This window comes from Pseudorca crassidens, chromosome 16 (assembly GCF_039906515.1).
Source record: "Pseudorca crassidens isolate mPseCra1 chromosome 16, mPseCra1.hap1, whole genome shotgun sequence".
Taxonomy (NCBI): Eukaryota; Metazoa; Chordata; class Mammalia; order Artiodactyla; family Delphinidae; genus Pseudorca; species Pseudorca crassidens.
The window spans coordinates 36688091-36711855 of NC_090311.1; the positions used below are offsets into that span (position 1 = coordinate 36688091).

Consider the following 23765-nt stretch of genomic DNA (forward strand, 5'->3'; position numbering starts at 1 on the left):
ACAATTATATTTGATCAACTTACGCCTGGCTTAAAACAATTCAAGCAATTAAGATGCTCTTGAAAAAGGTAAGTGTGAAAATCCACATATCCTCTGTGATAGTACCTTTTTTAGATTGTTCTCTTCTGCCATTCCTACTCTCATCTGTTAGGGAATAGCACCCGTTGGATCATGGTTCTGCAAAAAATAAAATCAGGGCAAGTTAGTATGACTACATAATTTTTTAATTATCTGGAATTACTTGATCTCTCATTACAAATGTTTAAAACATGAGGAGATAAATTACTCCGTTATACAAATATCAGTTAAATGTTGTTTACTTATAGCCAGCATTTTTTTTTTTTTTTAATGAGGGAGTTGTAGCCTGAGGAATTTTTTTACATTCACTTGAATTATAGAAACTTTCCTTTGTCTCAACATCATGAAGAAACTTGGCAAGACTAAAGAATTTTTATCTTGAACTCCATGAATTCAGGGTGACCAGGTGGTCCAGAACATGACTTTTGGTTCTGAGACAGCTGCAGTTTTGATCCAGCTCAGCTATTGACAAGCTTTGTGGACAAGCTGCTAACCCTCTCTCTAAACCCTAATTTTCTCACTCATAAAATGGGGCAAATAGTAGTTTTTACCTATGTATTTAAAAAGCTTAGCACAAGGGCTAACACATAGTAAAAGCTTCATTAATGCTAGCTATGCTGGAAAAAAAATAGATGTTTGTAAATTAATGCATTAAATCAATGATTTCTAAACTGGAATGTGGGGAATCCATTTTAGCATAAAACATCACACAGATCTGCATATGCTAGTACACGTCTACAGCCCCATATCCACACTTCCAAAATCCCAAACTCTTAACATTTCTCTTGACAGAAAAATTCAAGACAGAAAAAGTTGATTTGAGCATTATTTATCATTCTTTGGCGGGCTCTTCACATGTTTTGTTGCAAAGCTATTAATGTGTGTTTGATTACAGGGTCTGCCCGAGACCCTACCAGAGGTGTTAATTAAGTAGGGAGCAAGGGCTTCCCTGGTGGCGCAGTGGTTGAGAATCTGCCTGCTAATGCAGGGGACACGGGTTCGAGCCCTGGTCTGGGAGGATCCCACATGCCACAGAGCAACTGGGCCCGTGAGCCACAACTACTGAGCCTGTGCATCTGGAGCCTGTGCTCCACAACCAGAGAGGCCGCGATAGTGAGAGGCCCGCGCACCGCGATGAAGAGTGGCCCCTGCTTGCCGCAACTAGAGAAAGCCCTCGCACAGAAACGAAGACCCAACACAGCCAAAATAAATTAATTAATTAATAAACTCCTACCCCCAATATCTTCTAAAAAAAAAAAAAGTAGGGAACAAGTCTGAATCTTAAAACAGAAGTGGTCTCAAGAGTTTCAGATAAAGGACTAATGGAAAGATTTACCTGTATTCTTCAGCTTATGTACTTTTCCATATTCCATATTTACATGGATTCAGAGTCCCTTTGTTGGGAACCATTGTTACAGGTAATTTATACTTGACATCATTCAGTCATACAAGGAATATTAAGAAGTTATTTTGTGCCAGGAAGGAGCACTGAGTAAACTAGGAGGAATAGGATACAACCCCTGCTGTCCAGTGTGGGGAAGACAGAAGTCTTAAACCAACACATATAATTAAGTGTCACAGGTGTCATTCATTCATTCATTCACAAATATTCACAGCAGTGAACAAAACAGACCCATCCTCACAGACCTTACATTCTGGAAGGGAAGACAGATACATTCCTAATTACATAATGTTACATCAGTACTGCAAAGAGAAAAAGTAAGGTAGAGGGGCCTCAGAAGGAGGTAATTCTGTTTAGAAAATGAAAAGGGGATTGAAACTTCTCTGGTTAGAGTGCTCAAAGACAATCTCTCTTAGGAGGTGACGTTGGAGCAGAGGTGAATAAAGCTGAGAACACACCATGGAAATACCTGGGGAAAATACTTTTACTCCTGGAAAATGAGAATGGAGGTTGTGAAGACCTGTAAGGAGGCCAGTCTGCTCGGAGTAAACAACGGGCAGAGTGGTGGGAAATGCAGTTTTAGGAGTAGCCGTGGACCAGGTCCTATACAAAGTCCCACAACTGAGGGTAGAAAACTGCCCTTGAAGGAGGCATTGGTCCCCTCTCCGGGAGGAGGGTGCAAGAAAAGTTTTCACAGAGTCTTAACCAACAAGTAGAGACCACCGAGTAGAGCAGGATGAGAGAAGCACTGAGAGAAGAAACAACCTGGCTTGTCCGGGACGCCGTTTGCTTCAGCCAGAGTGTGGTTAGTGGGAGCGAAACCAGATACTAGGAGAGAAGAAAACAGATTATGGAAGGACTCGTATTCCATGTAAAAGATGTTTCTGTAGCCAGTGTGAAGCCATCAAAGAGTGTCAAGTAAAGTGAAACTAGAATTAATCTGGCTTCAAAGTGATAATAGAGCAAAGTGATTCCGCTTATATAAAATGTCTAGAATAGGCAAAGAGACAGAAATTCGATTAGTGGTTTCCCAGGGCTGGGGATTTGGAAGAAATGAGGATTTACTGCTAATAGTTATGAGGCTTCTTTTTTGGTGATGAAAATGTTCTAAAATTGATTGAAGTGATGATTGTACAACTCAACTAGAAACCACTGAATTAATTAAATGGTATGTGAATTATATTTCAGTAAAGGTACTTTTCAAAAATAAGTTAAATTTGAAGGTTGAAAAAATCCTTTAAATGCAGCACCAAAGTGAAATTAGGTATGTTAATTGGATATTCTTTATTTTAACCTAATTGGTGTCATTTTCAGTTTTGTAAAATATTCTACTCATTGTATTTGATTTTCTACCTTCTTTCTCCTGTACATTCCTTGAACATTTTTAGACACAACAACCAAGTGCATTTAGTCAAATGTGTATGGCAGAGTTGATGTGGTTACAATAGTAAATAATAAATGCCAACAGCCTCAGCCCCAGTTGCCTAAGGTTTCTTTTTTTGAACAAATGGATTTCCTTTTTAATTTTTGCAGTTATAGCTTAATAAGAGTTTTAATTTTCCCTTAGATTTAAAACAACTAGAAAGAATTGGACTTTTTTTATATTAGACTTTTTCTTCTCTCCTCTCTTCCTCCCCTTCACTCTGTTCATGAAATTTGCTGTTGCTATTTTAACCAGGTTCAGCATCTAAAGAATTCATGCCATGTGGCTGCCATAATGTGGCTAATGAGTTGTCTATTTTAGTTCCAGAGTGAGGCAGGTGGTCTATGTCTTCTTGTGTACCTTTAAGAGATACTTACATTGTAATTTTAAAGAAAACTTAAATTTTAAAATAATTGTTTTCCATTGACTACTCGTTTATTTACCCTGACTTATTAAATATTTTTTTCATGGTATGTTCTCAGACTATGTTTTCTAGCATTTTTCTTGTGTTTGCATACTTGTGTGAGTGTGTATACATGGTGCATGGAGGAAGAAATAAACCCCAAGTTAATCCTGCAAGTAATGCATCTGGAGTTTATATGAGAACCATAATTTATGCAGCGTGTATTTTTAAATGCAATACTTGAACAGTTTGTCAAATGTTACATTATTTTAAATGTAGGCCAAGAGTGTTTCTGTATTAAGCTCCACAAGTGTGTGGGTTAAAATTAGGCAAGTGAAATTGGATTGTGAATGTTAAACAGGAATATTTTTAAGCATTCTCCTTTGGGGTTTGATTACTATTTATATTGGATTTATAAATTTTGAAAGAAGCAGTCACTCTTGTCTGTCTGTTCACGTGCCAACATCAACATTGAATTTATCAAGTAATTATTTATGCAATGTTTAGACAGGCAAAATGAAATGGAGAAGGGAGCCAATTATCTGTGGATCCTACCCACACAGTTTTCAGCAACTGCAGAGAAAATGGGTTGGTTGTCAAGAACAACTGTTTTGTTGACTCTGCCCTGAACACTTAGTTAATTATGCAATTCTTCCTGTCCTTTAGCCTGTGTTTCTACATTCCATGCCTGGCCTCAGCTGTCTGTGTCAGTCATGACTGTGGTCGTTAATTAACCACGACGACTGCCTCAGCAAAATCAAGCTGGAGGAATCCCTGTCCATTACAAAGCTTGGTCTCAGGGAACCTTAAGGACCATTTCACCTGTGGCATAATCTATTTTAGTGGCCATCGAGAAAGATACTACCAAGATATAGCCACCCTTGGATATAAGAAATTAACCTTTTTAAAAGGGTATATGACATTAAGATTTGCTTTAAAAGAAAACGCCAAACTGAGTCTCGTTTTCGGATCCCACACAACTTCCAAACACACTGGCATGCAAACTTTAAGATTTATTAACTCATTATATAATGTTACCTATCGATTAATTAGTTAATTAAAGCTCATGTTTTAATGTCAGCTTTTACCTATTGACCCAGTGCTGCAAAAGAGAATTTGGAAGCAATGATGGAGTCTTACATTTCAACTCAGGGGAAATCAGTTTTGATCATTCGATTGGTAAGTTGCAAAACTATGCTAAAAGCCTTGCCCAGAGTAAGGTTACCAAGTATGAGAAGCGAAACTTAAACCTTTTGCCTTTATTCTAATTTTTAAATTCCTAAGTAAATGTGAGCTGTTTAGGGAATATCAGTTAGGAAGGAGCCAACTTACTAGCCTGCTTTAAACTCTCTTGAACTCTCACAGGTTCTGACCTGGCACCGGATGAAGAGGGAGGGCTTGGGACAGAGAAGACCTTTAACATTCTTCCAAACCTGCATTTCTTTGATTCTAAGAATTGGGCATTGAGCCTACCCTTTATAAAGTTATCACATGAGAATAAATGGTGTTTACATGGAAAAGAGCTCATAACAGTGACAGCTCTGAGGGATTAAGCCTTTCAGGTGCTTGGCATTCCATGTACATAACCTCCTTTAATCTACCCAGCAAATGAACATAGTGGGGATTCCTGTCCCCATTTTACAGAAAAGACTGAGGTTTGGAGAGGTAAAGGAGCATGCCCACGATACCAATCACCAAGAATCTTGAAATGGCCTTTTGGGAAAAATCAAGGCTTCTCTGAGTCCAAATGATCCAGATATTTACTTCCATTTTCCAAAGGGATTGTATATAGACACAATGTCTGACTGTGTAACTATCACTCCTATCATTCATCTCATTGACATTTCTTCTTACCCAGGCTCAATATTTCACATTGGCTGGTCTGAGGTCCTAGCTCAAGGGCCTTCCTTCTCTGTTATTCGGTTAATAGTAACATTCCCCCGCCTGGCCTTCTCTCTTTCTTCTTTAGTCACACTTCCACCACACTCTATACAAGCATTGATGCTAGACTTGCACATACTAGAGTGCTTATAAAACAGACAGAAAACAAAAAGCTTATTGACTAAACTTCTATGCAGTTAAAATAATCTGTATTTCATCTTGTCCAAGAAGAAATACTTGAGTCTACAAAATACTGGCTTATTGTGAAGACCCAAGCCAAAATTATTTTTGCAAAATGGAATAATTATTGACTTCTGTACTAATTTTTTCTATTATAATTTGAAATAATTTCTATTTTAGTCAATAACTTACATTTCTGAGCTCTGATATTACTTTTGAAAATGTATTCTTCTCATGAAACAGTTCATCTTGATGTGATTTTTAATTAATCTTTCAATTCTTAAATTTTGAAAGAGTATATAGAAATTATGGTATTTGGTTTTTAAGTGTTTCTCATTAGATTTTAAATTTTTAGTAGTTATGCAATTTTTAGTATCAGCAAATAAACCTCTTTTCAATAGTTAATATTTAAATGACCTATCATTTTGTCTTGATTATGATTTTTATTAGGAAGAGCGTGTCTTCTAAATCCACTGTCATCCTCAAAGATAGAAGAAGAGTTCTTTATTGAGTTATTTTTATTCCTGTTCAATTTTTTTTTTGTCCCTAGAAATGATGTAGGTCAAAGACAGTTTTCTTTTTCAAAGGGAATCCTATGTTCTCAATAACTTAGCGCAGAGTTAAATTGCTTAAATACTCATAGCATCTCAGATGTCAGATGGCTTTAACAAAAGGAGATGCTCAGGATACGGAATATCTTACATTGTGGTATAGGCCAACATGCCTCAGAATAACCTGGAGAGTTTGTTTAACACGACTATTTGGGGACCTCTCCCTGGACCATCTGTATCTGAATCTCTAAGATTGGGGTCCCAGAATGCATGAAAAAAGATCTTCTCAAATAATCCTTAAAAACCTAAAATTTGAGAATCACTGTCTTAGAGGTTATATTACTACTAACATTAAAAATCATATCCACATTTAAATAAACCTTCCTGATTCTCTGGCAGGTCACACCCATTTGCAGGAAAGCAACATTGTTCGATGATCAACTACTGATTAAATAAACCCAGCTGCTGTCTCTGTTAAAAATGACGGTACCACATAGACATTAATCAACCATGGCCACTACATAATGACTGACACCCTTCAAAACAATAGACACAAAGAGCAGTTTTATAGCTTGGTTTTCAATTTCTGTTCCATTCCCACATTTTTCTGATACCTCTTTCGGTGTTCTGAATTTAGTTTGTAGGGAAGAAGGAATCTCTTAGCTGGCAGTTACTCTGCTTAAGATTGTCTGAGGTTCATCTCGGCTGAGCCACTAGTCTCTCTCCAAGTATGGAAGCAACAAAAGACATCTTCATAAGGTCAGCCTGCACTTACTACTGCTGTCATCTCTGGTTACTTAATAAACACTTTGCATTTTTGAAGTGCTCTGCAAACACACCGGAAACTTTAAGGACAATTTGCACAGAAACTTAAAAGATTCCACGTCTTGGGCTTCCCTGGTGGCGCAGTGGTTAAGAATTCACCTGCCAATGTAGGGGACACGGGTTCAAGCCCTGGTCGGGGAAGATCCCACATGCCGTGGAGCAACTAAGCCCATGCAACACAACTACTGAGCCTGCACTCTAGAGCCCGCGTGCCACAACTACTGAAGCCCGCACGCCTACAGCCCGTGTTCCACAACAAGAGAAGCCACCGGCAATGAGAAACCCGTGCACCACAACAAAGAGTAGCCCCAGCTCGTCACAACTAGAGAAACCCCGTGCGCAGCAACCAGGATCCAATGCAGTCAAAAATAAATTAATTAATTAATTAATTTTAAAAAATAATAATAAAAAATAAATTCTTCAGGCTCAGGAAGAGGAGTTACTCTAAATTCCCAATGACTGCAAGTCACTTATTCACCTAGGTATTTAGGTATATTTATTAATATACCTAATTATTTAGGTATATTATTCACCTAGGTATTTAGGTATAAATTTCCAGCATATCCTGAAACACTGTTATTTTGAAAAACCTGTACCATATTAAATTAAAGATCATTAAAATAAACATATTTTCTTCAGTCTTACTGTGTAATTGCTAAAAATGTTCTCCCCGGGGTCATTTATCTAAAACTAGAGCACGTTTTTTTTCCCACTTAAGGAGGTAATGATGAAGTGAAAATATAAAGGAAAAAAGCCCACTTTTTGTTTTTGCTTTGTATACACTCTATTATTCTGAAAGTCCATCATTTTGAAAGCTTAAGGCATATGAATCATTTCACTGCAAAGGTATATACATATATCTACATCTACGTCTATACAGCTGTTTCATGACTTTCAATATGTGTTCATAGATTGCTATTATATCTTATCATTAATAAACATTTATATTATATTAAAAACTCTAAAAAAAGTTACAAATGAACTTATTTCCAAAACAAAAAGAGACTCACAGATATAGAAAACAAACTTATGGTTACCAAAGGGAAAAGGAGGGTGGGGAGAGGGATAAATTAGGAGGTTGGGATTAACATATACACACTACTATACATAAAATAGTTAACCAACAGTATATAGCACAGGGAACTCTACTAAATATTTTGCAATAACCTATAAGGGAAAAGAATCTGAAAAAAATATATATAAACATTTATGTGTATAACCGAATCACTGTGCTGTACACCTGAAATTAACTGTAAATCAACTGTACTTCAATAAAAACAATTTTTAAAATTTTAAAAAACTCTATTCAAAGCAAGCTTTTACTAATTGTTGTATTTCATGTAATTATGACCTCCTACAGCTTCCTTGTAGCACTTAAACAAAGAGTCAACGGGGGGGATACAAAATCCCCAAATGATTTCGACATTTGGACCAATCACATCACTTGAGCCAAGACTCTTTGTTCTTAAAATCTCAGCTGGCTGTTCTAATGGCTGGCTACCCACCCAGCCCACCAAGCAGGGTTGTTTGTCAAGACTTTGAGGCACATATTCTGCTTCCAGAATCAACACCGCGTAGTGATTATTTCTCTCTCTTTTTTGTTTCTTTTCCCCCAATACTTTATTTTCAATAATCTTCACTTTCCTGAAGGAACTAATTTGGGGAATGGGGACCACTCTTTCAAAAAAAAAAGTTAAAGTTAGTATTTTAATCCCCCAAAGGCAGGGACTACAAAGAACATTCCAATCACATGACCGCACCACATTTTTGTGTTTAAATTAAGTCAGGGTTATGAGGGCGATTAATAACACACACTGACTCAAAAAGTCAGCTGGCATGATTAGGAAGGGCAAACTTTTCTGGTTTTAGTAGAGAAACAAAATAAGCATATAATTGACCTTTGCATTCCATTCTACTTGAAAAAGGATTTCCAGCCTTTTAAAAAATCTTCATACTTCTGGTCCATATCACACTCGGAATTAGATACTTTAAAAATATGCCATTAACCAAATTTTGTCTTGGCAGTTGGTTTAAATATTTATTTAAGATATGTAGCAGTTGCTGCACTTAGAATTTAAAACAGATGGCAGGACTATATTGGCACTGTGCATTACTGGCAGAAGTGGACCATTTGAACTTTCTTAAAGTTTTGCAGCTTTGAAGCTTGAGGGGACATGATTGACCCTCTTTTCCTCTGTCCTTAGGGGAGCACAGAATTGGTTAGGGATGCTAACTCAGAAATCATGACACTGAAGATGTGTGCAGCTGTTTAGGAGAGTGAATGTAACAGGCAGGTACCCGTGGGATTCTCCCCTCCCCTCCCCTTCCAGCTCACTTATTCTGTCTCCTTGTTAAGGCATTTACTTCTTTTTCTGGGTCTCTGGAGACATTGCTGGCACACATTCCCACACTGAGACAATTCATTTTCCTCATCAGGAAAGATTAAGAAAAGAATAGAAGACTGTGTGAAGGCAAAATGCAAAGTCCAGCATTTCTCTGCTGATCTCAGCTATTAATGACCCAAAAGTCCATATCTTGGTAGAATCTTAAAGATTCTAAGAGTTTAGCACAGAGTCTGGCACATAGTAGGTACTCAGTAAATCTTGAACAACGGAATGTTTCCTCCAGCTAGACTTTCCTCAGCCTTTTTGTGTTTTTAAAATTGAAGTATAGTTGATTTATAAATGTTGTGTTACTTCAAGTGTACAGCAAAGTGATTCAGTTACACACATACATACTTTTTCAGTCTTTTCTATTATAGGCTATTACAAGATATTGAATATAGTTTCCTGTGCTATAACATGGATGGACCTAGAGATTATCATACTAAGTGAAGTAAGCCAGAAAGAGAAAGACAAATACCATATGATATCATTTATACGTGGAATCTAAAATACAACATAAATGAACTTATCTGTGAAACAGAAGCAGAATCACAGACATAGAGACCAGACTTGTGGTTGCCAAGGCGGGGGGTGGGGAGGGATGGACTGGGAGTTTGGGATGAGCACATGCAAACTATTACATGTATGTATAACTGAATCACTTTGCTGTACACCAGAAACTAATACAGCATTGTAAATCAACTACACTTTAATAAAATAAATTTAAAAAATAATAAACCATGTTTCTTTGTTTTGCTGATTTAAAAATTATAAAACTAACACAACCTCCATGTAATAACTCAATAACACATCAAATGAGAGTCTCACTTTACTCTTACCTATTTCCACTCTTCCTGTCTCCCCAGAAGTAAGCACTGATGTCAGTTCGGTACATACATTGCCAATTTTTTCCTATTCATTTGCATTTATAGGTACTCATGGAAATATATCATTTTAATAACATATATTAGTTACGGATGCATACTTATATATTAGACATATAAAAATATGCGTGGAAATAATAAACATGAAGTTCAAGATAAGGTTATGAAAGAGCTGACCTCCTCTCTCAGTCACAACAGAGTGTGAGAGTTCACTTCCAGCTATTTGTCTAGTGCCCATAGGTGAGAGCTGCCTCTCACTGCTAGAACAGGCATCAACGAGACGCACAGTGCTGCACCGGTTGGGCTTCATGGCAGCGTGTTTAAATTTACGCTGAGTTTTCTGCACAGTGTGTTGGTTTCCATCAAACTCCAGATCTGAAGCCAACTTCTCCAGGAGGCTTCCTGCACTGCCCAACCCTGCCTCGGCCCCCACTGTGAAGTGTGACGCCCTTCTCCAGTTGGCAGAATACAGGCGCGCCTCCTTTCATTGTGCTTCGCTTCATTGCACTTCACAGATGTTGTATTTTTTAAGAACTGAAGGTTTGTGGCAACCCTGCAACGAGCAGGTACTATCGGTGCCATTTTTCCAATAATTTGATGTCTCTGTGTCACATTTTGGTAATTCTCACAATACTTCAAACATTTTTATTATTATTATGTTTGTTATGGCGATCTGTGGTCACTGATCTTTGATGAGACTATTGTCATTGTTTGGGGGCACCAACCAAGAACTTTATCAATAAATGTTGTGTGTGTTCTGACAGCTTTACTGACCGGCCATTCTCCATCTCACTGCCTCTCCTTGGACCTCCCTGTTCCCTGAGACGCAATATTGAAATTAGGCCAATTTATAACCCTACAACGGCCTCTAAGTGAAAGGAAGGGTGCACACCTCTCACTTCATTTTTTTCCGCTGTGAGGCTTGCAGGATCTTAGTTCCCCGACCAGGGATTGAATCCAGGCCACGGCAGTGAAAGCGTGGAGTCCTAACCACTAGACCGCTAGGGAATTCCCAAGAGACGCACGTCTCTCACTTTAAGTCAAAAGCTAGAAATAATTAAGCTTAATGAGGGAGGCATGTTAAAAGCTACATAGGTTGAAAGCTAGGCCTCTTGCTCCGGTCAGGCAAGCTGTGAATGCAAAGGAAAAGTTTTTTTTTTTTTTTAATTTTTATTGGCATATAGTTGATTTAAAATGCTATGTTAGTTTCAGCTGTACAGCAAAGTGAATCAGTTATTCATATATGTATATCCCCTCTTTTTTTTTTTTTAGATTCTTTTCCCATTGAATAGAGTTCCCTGTGCTATACAGTAAGTCCTTATTAGTTATCTATTTTATATATAGTAGTGTGTATATGTCAGTCCCAATCTCCGAATTTATCTCTCCCCCCTTCCAGGAAAAGTTCTTGAAGGAAATTAAAAGTGTTACTCCAGAGAACACAGGAATGATAAGAAAGTAAAACAGCCTAATTACTGATATGGAGAAAGTTTTAGTGGTCTGGAGAGAAGATCAAACCAGCCACAACATTCCTGTAGGCCAAAGCCTAATCCAGAGCAAGGCCCTCATTCTCTTCAATTCTACGAAGGCCGAGAAAGGTAAGGAAGCTGCAGAAGAAAAGTTTGGAGCTAGCAGGGGTTTTGGTTCATGAGGCTTAAGGGGAAAAGCTGCCTCCACAAGTTGGACAGGCAAGGGGAAGCAGCAAGGGCTGATGTAGAAGCTGCAGCCAGTTACCTAGAAGATCTGGCTATGATAATGAGTGAAGGTGGCTACACTAAACGACAGATTTTCAATGTAGATAAAACAGCCTTCTGTTGCAAGAAGATGTCAGCTAGGACTTTCATAGCTAGAGAGGAGAAGCCAATGCCTCGCTTCAAAGCTTCTAAGGACAGGCTGACTATCCTGTTACGGGCTAATGCAGCTCATCACACAATAAGTTAAAGCCAATGCTCATTTACCGTTCCAAAATCCTGGAGCCCTTAAGGACTATGCTAAATCTACTCTGCCTGTGCTCTATAAATGAAACAGCAAGCCTGGATGATAGCATGTGTGCTTACAACATAGTGTACTAAATATTTTCAGCCCACTGTTAAGAACTACTGCTTCAGAAAAAGAGATTCCTTTCAAAATATTACCGCTCATTGACAAAACACCAGGTCACCTAAGAACTCTGATGGAGATATACAACGAGATTAATATTGTTTTAATGGCTGATAACACAACATCCATTCTGCAGCCCAGGGATCAAGGGGTCATTTCAACTGTCTTATTATTGAAGAAACACATTCCATAAGGCTACAGCTGCCATAGAGAGTGATTCCTCTGATGGATGTGGGCAAGGTCGACTGAAAGCCTTCTGGAAAGAATTCACCGTTCTAGATGCCATTAAGGACATTCTTACGGGAATAGGTCAAGATATCAACATTAACAGGAATTTGGAAGAAGTTGATTCCAGCCCTCATGGATGTCTTTGAGGGGTTCAGGACTCCAGCAGAGGAAGTAACTGCAGATGTAGTGGAGATAACAAGAGAACTAGAATCAGAAGTGGAGCCTGAAGATGTGACTGAATTGCTGCAATCTCACAATAAAACTTTTGCAGATGAGGAGTTGCTTCTCATGGATGAGTAAAGAAAGTGATTTCTTGAGATGGAATCTACTCCTGGTGAAGATGCTGTGAAGACTGTTGAAATGACAACAAAGGATTTAGAATAGTACGTAAACGTAGTTGACAAAGCAGCGGCAGGGTTTGAGAGTATTAACTTCAATTTGGAAAGACGTTCTACTGTGGGTAAAATGCTCTCAAACAGCAGTGCATGCTGCAGAGAAAATCGTTCATGAAAAGAAGAGTCAATTGATGTGGCAAACTTCACTGTTGTCTTATTTTAAGAAACTGCCGCAGCCACCCCAGCCTTCAGAAACCACCACCCTGATCGGTCAGCAGCCTTCAGCCTCGAGGCCAGGCCCTCCACCAGCAAAAAGATTACAAATAACTGAAAGTTCCAATGATGGTTAACATTTTTTAGCAATAAAGTATTTTTAAATTAAAGTATGTAGGACTTCTCTGGTGGCCCAGTGGTTAAGAATCCGCCTGCCAGTGTAGGGGACACGGGTTCGAGCCCTGGTCTGGGAAGATCCCACATGCTGTGGAGCAACGAAGCCTGTGTGCCACAACTACTGACCTTGCGCTCTGGAGCCTGTGAGCCACAGCTACTGAGCCGAAGCGCCGCAACTACTGGAGCCTGCGTGCCTAGAGCCCGTGCTCCGCAACAAGAGAAGCCACTGCAATGAGAAGTCCACGCACTGCAACGAAGAGTAGCCCCCACTCGCTGCAACTAGAGAAAATCTGCGCACAGCAACGAAGACCCAATGCAGCCAAAATAAAATAAATAAATTTTGTTTAATAAAGTATGTATATATTTTTTTAGACATAATGCTATTGCACGCTTAAAAGACTTCAGTATATTGTAAATTAACTTCTTTATGCACTGTAAAACCAAAAAATTCATGTGGCTTGCTTTATTGCCGTGGTCTCCAACAAAACCCACAATATCTCTGAGGTATGCCTGTAGTTATCTTTTCTCTCCCTTATGCCACTTATCACGTTCCACCATCTAGTCCTGTTTTCTGAACGTACAACCCTTCACCACTAACTTGTAGCTTTTAAGGATAGAAACTGGGTTATGCATCTTCGTATTCTCTTTCTGCCTAGAACATTGCCTCAGTCAACAAATGACAGGACACATATGGTTTAACACTTGTTTTGTATAAATGAAGGTATTACAGATGAATACATTCTATATATTTATTTTATTTAAAACATTTTAAAATAAGGCAAAATTCACTTAATGGCATCTAGAAGGGTGAATCCTTTCCAGAAGTGTTTCAATTGACTTTGCCCATTTTATTTATTTATTTATTTTGTTTGTTTGTTTTTTTGCGGTACGCGGGCCTCTCACTGTTGTGGCCTCTCCCGTTGCGGAGCACAGGCTCCGGACGCGCAGGCTCCGCGGCCATGGCTCACGGGCCCAGCCGCTCCGTGGCATGTGGGATCTTCCCGGACCGGGGCACGAACCCACGTCCCCTGCATCGGCAGGCAGACTCTCAACCACTGCGCCACCAGGGAAGCCCGACTTTGCCCATTTTAAAGAGAGCAATTCAGGGGCATTTAATATATTCACAACCTTATGCATCTACTATCTAGTTCCTAAACATCTTCATCACCCCAAAAGAAAGCCCCCTGCCCATAAAGCAGTTACTTCCTCAGCCCCTGGTAGACACTAACGTGCTTTCTGTCTCCATGGAGTTACCTATCCTGGATATGTCATATAAATGGAATCATACAGTACATAATCTTTTGTGTCTGGATTCTTTGACTTAGCACAATATCTTCAAGATTCATCCATGATGTAGCACGTATTAATATTTCATTCCTTTTTATGGTTAAATAAACTGTTCTATATATTTTATTTGCAATGTGTTGCAGGTATATGTCATCTGCCCGATTTTACCTCTAGATGGCATTACTTTCTTGGGAATTTCCTGGTCTGTCCCAATACTAGTTAGTGAAATTAACTAAATTACACTGTAACCTTATATCAATTCAAGAACTGCTTTCATGCATCTCCCTCCCTCCCACCCTCCCTATCCAGGGAAGAGATATGGGAACATATGTATATGTATAACTGTTCACTTTGTTATACATATGTATATGTATAACTGATTCACTTTGTTATACATATGTATATGTATATGTATATGTTATACATATGTATATGTATATGTTATACATATGTACATGTATATTCACTTTGTTATAAAGCAGAAACTAACACACCATTGTAAAGCAATTATACCCCAATAAAGATGTAAAAGAAAAAAGAACTGCTTTCACTGCAAAGCCAAATGAGCCCTAATGAATCAGCCATTATGGCTGCTTTGACACTACAGCATACAATATGCCGTGGATCTGGCCATTACATGCTGTTATAAGCAACAGTGGCTTCTGGGTAAGTAGAGATTACTTTTCAGATGTGTTTTTTAAATATCTATGTCATACTGAATTATTGTAGCTTGAATCGTTTTATTAATCTGGCAGTAAATAATAATACCCCAGTCAGGACTGGAATAACAAAATACAACAGGGGATTTTGTAATGTCATTGTGAAATCTACATGATACTTGGTTTGATTTATAGACCTGGCTCCTCCTATTACCTAAGGGACCATGGACAAATCTCACTGGTCTTGCTTAATCCTCTAGAAAGAGAGGAAAGTAAATTAAAACCTTCCTTGTGGGGTTTTATGAGTATCAAATGAAAAATGACTGAAAATGCACTGTAATCTGGGAAGCACTATGCTAATTGTTACCAATTTTGAGGACTTAAAGATTCATACTCATCGGTGTTTATATTATGCATAAAAATGTTATTCTCTTTAAGGTAGTCAGTGTCATTAAGCTCAGGGCTTCTCAAGAATTTTAACAGTTTAGAAAGCAATTCCGTTTTGAGTATCTTCCTGAGACTATCATCAGAGAGAGTGGTCTGAGAAGATTCTGTGAGGAAATTACAGCACTTTTAAGTAAGTGATCTCTGTACTGGATACTCCTAGTTTGTTTAGTTTAGTTAGGTGAGGTAACTTTGACTTGAATGAAATATATTTTAGTATGAGAAGCATTTGCCCTGTCTGGTGATAATAGTTCAGAGCTTTTTTGTACCTTTAGTGCCCAAGAGAATTTGACATATAATAACCCTTAAACATATAATGACAAACGAGTTCCATTTCCTATATTTCTCCTTTATTTGACTAGGAGTTTATTTAGGGTAACAATAATTTTATTGTTTATTGAATTCTCATTACCAAATAGTGCCTGGCAGTCGAAAAAAACAAAAAACAAAAAAACCCAACCAAACACACAAAAAAAGAAGCGTTCGTTGTATGCAAAATGAGTAAATTACTGGATACAAATATTGCTACTAAAGATGCAGAAAATATAGGTTTAAAATAGTTTGTTTTAAATTATTAACAGCTTATTTCAAAGTTGTGCATTCTCCCCAGCTGACCTAGTTGCTTAATTAAAGCTGCCCAAGCAGTTAACACCTGGCGCATCTTTTGACAGACAAAAAATCAAAGCAGGTAAGTAGTGTTCATAGGTAGGTCTACAAATGATTCATGTGCCCTAAAGTTCTTAAAACATAAGCAATACAGAGTTCTTTGCATGTGTAGGAAGCACTGGGGTCTTGAAAACAGAATGGGCAGAGGCTTGGGGACAAATGGATGAAATGAGATAATACAAAGCATTCAATTCCGTACTTGGCTCCCAGCACATTTGTGCTAATTAGGTAAAGACCTCTCTGGACAGATGCAGCCCTGCAGGCCTACAGTTTGGCAAGCTGAGTGGGGATTGGATTACTGTTCCCAAGCTCCCTTGGGCAGCAACCTCGCACAATGAACAACCTGCAGAACAATTTTTGGAGGCCCTCCGACTAGCTATTGTCATCGAGAGACAGCATGACAGAGTGAGTAGTCAGCCTCCCCAGCTTACCAGTGGGTACCTTGTAAGAGAGTAATCTTTCCGTGGCTTGGTTACTCACTTGTAAAATGAGACAATACTAATATTCCCCTCGCTGGGTCTTTATGCAGAGTGAATGACTGAATGTATGTAAAACACATAGAACAGTGCATGGCAAATGTATATATTCCATAAAATGTTAGGTATTGTTATCAATATTAGACTACTTCTCAATAACAGACAAGGCAAAGTGGTATCAACTCTTTGACAGTCTTGAGGCATGGGGTTTAGGATGGTAAGGCTTTGAAGGAAGGGTGGTCGTGGACACAAAGCTCCCTGTCTTGCAGAGAAGTAGGAGCAATGAAACCCTACAAAGAACCATGCAAATTTAGGGGCGTGGAATTCTTCCTTGGAACTCCACAATCTTATACACCACCTCCATTCCAATGACTTCCATCTAGATGTTCAATATGTATTTGTTGGTGGGTTTTTAAAGTAATCTTAAATGTCTAAAATCTTTGCTCTCCATCCAGCGCTGCCGGCTGGTTTGTTAGTATTGCTAGTTTATACTGAAGTCAAATGAGGCAGTTTTCTCAATCTCTTCCTCTGAGAAGATTATTTACGTGTACTTTTCCAAATACTGCAGCATTCTTTTCTTTTAGCTTTCCAGATTGAACTTTTAGTTAATTAATTAATTTAATTGAAGTACAGCTGATTTACAGTATTAGTTTCAGGTGGTCAACATAGTGATTCAGTATTTTTATAGACTATACTCCACTTAAAATTATTACAAAATAATGGCTATATTTCCCTGTGCTGTACAATATATCCTTGTTGCTTATTTATTTTGTACATTGAGGTTTGTATCTCTTAATCTTCTACCCCTATCTTGCTCATCCCCCTTCCCTCTCCTCTCTGGTAACCACTAGTTTGTTCTCCGTATCTGTGTGGGCACTTAGGTTGTAAGTTCTAATACTAAACACAAGGGGGCAGCGTTCTGCCACCTATCCCTGCCCTGGCTCCGTTCAGACACCTGATTTTCATGAAGTGCTTTTTTTAAAGCCTATCTTAGTTAAGGAGGCAAATCCTTATTCCTTTAAGACTCAGGCTTGCTGTTTTTCTTCACTACTGCCTGGAATATATACCTACCCTTCTGTAGAAATAAAATTGAAATCTAAAAGCCTGACTGTATTTATACCCAGGACATGTTAATAGGGAGTTTAAAAAACAACAAAATACTTAAACCAAAGCATTTTAGGCTGGGTATCCCTCTCTACTGGGTAACATAAAATATAATGATATTGCCATTAAGGTGATCGTCTGGGCTCTCTTAAGCACTAATTTGCTCTGTTAATCACCATAGATCCTTTCCAAAGGTAATTGCTAACCCTGAATACTTCATTCCACAAATATTTACTAAGTGCCTTCTATGTGCTAGGGATTCTTCTGGGGTTTTAATGGAACCCAGACAAGGGTTGTATCTTTGTGTTTAGACTGGTGATATTCTGTCAGGAGAGGGAGGGAGGGATATACCTGCCTGCAGAGGCTCGGCCCCTTTGAAAGAATATCTTTAAAACGTTTAGGTTTGTTAAGATGGAAGGGGATTTAGAGATTACCTAGTGGAAACTCAGATGCCTAGAGGGGCCAGACAGATAAATAAAATGGGCCAGTTGGGGTCTGCAATTAAGTGAAGAGCAGGTGTCTAATTTAAAGACCACTGTCTCCCAATAAACTCAGGCTAGAATATTCTTCTCTCTTCTTTTTTTTTTTTTTAAACCCAAAACAAGACCTGCTCCCCTCAACACACACACACCTTCTCCTAAAGTTATCAAACAGAAAGAACTGTTTTAAGGGAGGTGGATTCACAGAACCAGGAAGGGCAAGGAGTCAAGATAAACCACCTTGTCCTCCCCCCACCCCTCCCCCCCAATTTTTTTAAACAAACGTATTAACCCAAACCATGATAAATATTGAGCAATGCAAGACCACAACATGAACAGCGGCCAAAGGCTACGGTATAGGTGAGCTTGCTGTTTTTCTCCTTCCTCAAGGAATTTTCTAGGCCATGAAGAGAGCTTCCCTATCTGAGTCTGGTTTTTCTAAGTCTCCTGTTAGCATTCAGCAGGAACAGGGCATGCAGTGTAACCATCTTCAGGTGCTATCAGAAGAGAAATGCGAGGTGCTAGCTGTGTCTTCCTCCCTTGTCACTAGTGAATGTAAGATGGAGGCAAGGAGTCTCTGGGGCCAGATTTGTCAAGGGAATTCAGATGTTGATCTTTCAAAGAGAAGCCAGAAATCTGGAGTTTCATGGGGAATCTCCCAATTTTAGAGAGCTGCCAATGAATTATCTCAATGCTGTGAAGGCCATTCCAAGCTCATCTGAGAGCTAACTTTGCCTCATTTGTCCAGTAGCTTAACCTCTAACCTAATTAAATCCTCTAATTCTACAGATTAAATAACAGGCCCAGAGAAGTTAATGACTTGCCCAACATCATCACATAATCTGTATTTTTTCCTCTAAGTCATAAAATAGCTGAAAAAAGTGGAGGAAATGTCTTACAACTAGTGAGACAACTATTGTCAACTTAAATAAAAGGTAGATGCGAAATGAGCCAGCTACTTGGCAATGTTGGTGTTGAGACAATTCAGAAGAGTATGATTTATACTAACAATGAATGTAGTACCTAATGTGGAAAATGATGATTATTGCAGAGGGGCTAATGAGAAAATAAAAGATGCTCTGGCTGCCCTGAGTTACAAATCAGCATCGTGATCGTTCTATCAAATTTGAGTAAGTAACTATGAACACAACAGGGTATTGGAAAACAGCTGCAGGCTTACATATCAAGAAATTCTGGGCAAGTCAGACATTCCATTATTTCATAAATCTAATAAGAGAAGTGCATATGGAGTTTACTATTAAATTAAGAAAAAAATGGCTCAATATCACACAGGAAATACAATAAACATGTAGGTATTGCTAAAGAGCTCAAACAAATGAGGGGATGAAGGAACATTTAAGTGAAGCCAGTTGGGACTTCAAATTCTGGGGCCATTTCCAACATGTCCAGTGGTCATTTTTTTTATATGGGGGCTAGAAATATTTTATACCATTTAAGAAAGTTTTGGGTTTTTTTTTTTTTTTTTGCGGTACGCGGGCCTCTCACTGTTGTGGTCTCTCCCGTTGCGAAGCACAGGCTCCGGACGCGCAGGCTCAGCGGCCATCGCTCACGGGCCCAGCCGCTCCGCGGCATGCGGGATCCTCCCGGACCGGGGCATGAACCCGTGTCCCCTGCATCGGCGGGCGGACTCTCAACCACTGCGCCACCAGGGAAGCCCAAAAGCGCTATTTTTTTTATTGTTCACTACACGTGGCTAATTCTTGTGCCAAACTGACATTCCAAGAGGACAGCCAAGTGCTGACTAATGTCACCACCTGGTGTTACCAAGTCGTGTTCACCTCTCACTGACCGTCTCCAGATTCTGTTAGGGCAGAGTGGATGTCTATATCGTTCACGGTCATGCTCCCAGCTCAGTTCCTGGCACTCAGAAGGTCCTCAATAACTGTTTAGTTAGGCTGAATTGGCTCAGCTGGAATTGAAGAATCAGAAGCAATTGGAAGGGAGCTTAGAGCTAGTTCTCAGCATCCTCATCCATTCCACCCCTCCCAGCACGATACCAGCCCCTCCTCTTCCACGTTCCCCTCCGTCAGTGATGGGAAATACAATGTGCTGTTAGCAAGCAGTCACATCTACTTCAATAATCCTGCCTTAGACCCTCTCCAGATGGTGCTAACGCCAAACTAGACAGTCATAATGTTCTTGGCCAAAAGCCTATACTTTTAAAATGAGATTACATGAGATTCATATGAGTTTTTGTTTGTTTGTTTTTTGCGGTAAGCGGGCCTCTCACCGCTGTGGCCTCTCCCGTTGCGGAGTACAGGCTCCGGACGTGCAGGCTCAGCGGCCATGGCTCATGGGCCCCGCCGCTCCGCAGCATGTGGGATCCTCCCGGATCGGGGCACGAACCCGTGTCCCCCGCATTGGCAGGCAGACTCCCAACCACTGTGCCACCAGGGAAGCCCCCATATGAGTTTTAATATAACCATAACAAGTATTAATAATGCATGCTGTATAATCAATTGGCATTCTCCCCCAAAGAGCTCAAATTCTTATTGTGATAAATTTGTACTTACAGATAAACAGGAATACATCTCTCTTCATAAGGGGCAAAATAACCTTTTAGCTTCATAGAAGTTTCCCAACAATAATGTGAGGTAGTTCCGCTAGGCTGGAAGAGCATGGGCTTGAGAATTCCAGATCACCGGTCACCAGTATAACTCTGGAACGGAATTTAATTTCTAAACGCACACTCTCACCCAACTAAAATGTCTAACTTGTCTATCTCAGGGACTCCACACCTTGAAAACTTGGAATCCTTTTAACCATTCATTCATCCAATAACTGAGTTCCTGATATATGCCAAGCTCCATGCTAGGTACCAGGGCACAGTGGTGAACACGATGGGCATTGTTCCTATCCTCATTGAGCTTTTAGTTTAGGGCCAAACAAAATGAAAGCAAACAGCAACAAAAACTCAAGTTGAGATAAAAATTATGAAGGAGAAAGAAAGTGCTAAGATGGAGAATAATGGAGGAGAGAGATTGAGTTTAAATAGAACGGTCTTAGAAGACCTCTGGGGAGGTGATATTTAAGTTGAGGTCTTTGCAATTAAAAAAAAAAAAAAAAAAGATGAAGAGCTTTCCAGGCAGGAGGAAGAACAGATGTAAAGACTCTACGTCCTTGGCTTGATGCTAAGAAAAAAAATAGACATGGGGAATGTGGCACAAGATGATGCAGGGATAGGCAGGGGCATGACACACTTATGGGCCATGGTCAGAGGAGCCCAGATTGGTGCTTTGGGATTCATAGAAATGTTATAAGCTGTGAGGCAATGTGATCTAATTTAAGTTTTGAGAAAAAAATTCTTGGTGTTCTCATGAGAATGGACTGGCAGAGGCTTAGAGCAAAAACAAGTAGGTGGGTTAGGATGCTATGACAGGAGTAGGCAAGAGAAGGCGGCAAGCAGTATTAGGGTGTTGGCAATGCAGATGGAGAAAAGTGAGGCAGATTTTGAGCTAGACTTTGATGAGTTCATTGACAGGACTTGCAGATGGATTGATGTGGGAGGTAAGGGACAACTCTTAGATTTCTGGCTTGATGAATGGAATGGATTGGAAACCCAACACAATAAAGTCAGAGAGGAGAACTGCTCTGCTTAAAGAAAGAGAAAAGGAAAAGGGGAGGTCTGGGTCCTGTCCACTGGGGCACCTTCCCAACTATCCTTGTGTCTCCCTAGGATACCTAGGTCATGATTCTTAAATTTTAGGGTGCTGAGCCGTTTGGAAAGCATATTAACATACCGGTTCCTACATGTAGTGTTTCTGGAACAGAGCACTTGGAGCAGATATAGACCAGAAGGTTAACGTTGATGTGTCTGCTTACCAGATACACTGCTTTCAACTAACCTTCAGATTGGTTGGAAACACTTAAAGCAACTGGCAAGCCGTTTGCTGGCAGACTTACGGCCCCTTTTTATAAATGTATAAAAACCAAGGTAGCCTTTTTTTTTACTTCGTGTTTTTCCACTCTTCACATTCTACTGAAATAAAATAGAACCAATGGCTATTATTTATATTGCTAGAAACTCTTTGAGTGGTTCTTCCAGTGGTTGGGAGGAATTGTATTTTCTTCACTTAATGATGCTATCGTGTCATCGACTATAATCACGAGAACTAATTCATATGAATGTACAAATGTGTCTCTGCTGAAAAAGACTGATACAATAGTACCCAGTATGTGTTAATTTGTGTAACAATTAAGATATACTTTAGCACAGAAAATAAAAGGGCATTTGGCCATTGTTCTTTTACCTTGATGCCTTATTTATTTGGATTGGCTTTATCCTCATCAAATACTTGCTTCGATTTGCACTTTCTGAATTTATCAAAAATGAATAAAGGTGAAGCAGAAACTTGCTAATTAATCCATTAACAAGATCAACACAGAGAGTCAAAGAGGGTAAGTCAGCCCCAAACAAAGCTGGCTGATTTTTTTTTTTTGCAAATAAAGTCTAATCGGCCTTCCCTGTGTTTCTGATGTTAGCAGATGAGCCGTCTAGCTGGAACCATGCATCCCTTCAAATGACTTACAGAAGCGTCTGGTCCTGCTGTGAGCAGGTCCTGCTCATTATCACTCATTCTTCTCTTGAAAGAGCATGTTTCAGCTCTGCTGGTGTACACCTCTCTCCTGCCTCTGAATGGTTGTCACACTTAGGCGACTCATGAAGCACTCGCTCCATCCCGCTTAGCAGTCAGCTGTGCATCTTTCCCATCTCCCCCACTAGACATTGCGAGCATTCCCCGAGGTCCAGGCCTTGTCCTTCTGCTCTGGTTTCATCTCAGCTCTCTTGCTCTGAAGATTTTCGAGCCTTATCTCTAACTTTGACCTTTTCCCTTGGCCCCTGACCTAAATTTCCAACAGTCTGCTGGGTATTTCACTCCCATCTCAAGCCCCACGTGTCATATATTGAATAGTTCACCGACTGCTACCTCTTAACTCCTCTCTCTGTTAATGATCACCATCCTCCCGGCTGGAGACACACATGCTTCTCGTGTCTCTTTCACTCCCTATCTAATCAGTCACTTTGTCCTATTGATTTTCCCTGTTCTCATCAAAATGACTTATTTACTCACCACCAAATACACCTTGCACTTTCCCACTGCTAATATTATTACCTGCAGTTTCACCTACCATGAGAGCCTTCTTATCTGCTTATTGACATGCTGCAAGGAGTTCCAGGCTCACCTGTAAAGTCAGCCTTTGCCTTAAGCAGCATCTGTCCCAAGCATTTAGCTTCTCCTCTGAATTCTAGCAGGTGTTGACTTCCTTTATCAAAATGATCGTGCACCTTTTCTTTTTGAAACGTTAGATTGTGGTGACGGTGTTTTTGAAATCCTTTATTGTTATTCAACTTCTCTCATTTGCATGGTTACTTCAACTAGTTTGTAAATTCCTTGAAGACAGGAATGCTGTCTTAAATACTACTGTACTGCACACAGGCTAGACACTCAAAAATACTGGTTGATTTGTTCGAGTTGGATTTGTCTCATGATAGAGATGGAGAGATACGCACTGTAGTTCAGTTTGCAATTCAGTCGCTCATTAAGTTGGCCCATTAAACACAAATAA

The 23765-nt window shown here is 39.5% G+C and overlaps 1 long non-coding RNA gene across 2 annotated transcripts in view; it reads right to left on the bottom strand.

Annotated features, from left to right (window-relative positions):
• The window catches only part of LOC137209013 (uncharacterized), a 41821-nt gene that overhangs the window by 4052 nt on the left and 14004 nt on the right, over nucleotides 1-23765 (bottom strand). Inside the window, exons 1-2 of one of the 2 annotated variants that reach the window (XR_010935863.1) lie at nucleotides 20711-20848; nucleotides 106-177 (exon numbers count right to left, since the gene is read on the bottom strand). This is a non-coding gene — a long non-coding RNA (uncharacterized lncRNA). Of the gene's footprint in view, nucleotides 1-105; nucleotides 178-20710; nucleotides 20849-23765 lie in introns of those variants that run through there. The other variant, XR_010935864.1, reaches the window with a different exon arrangement.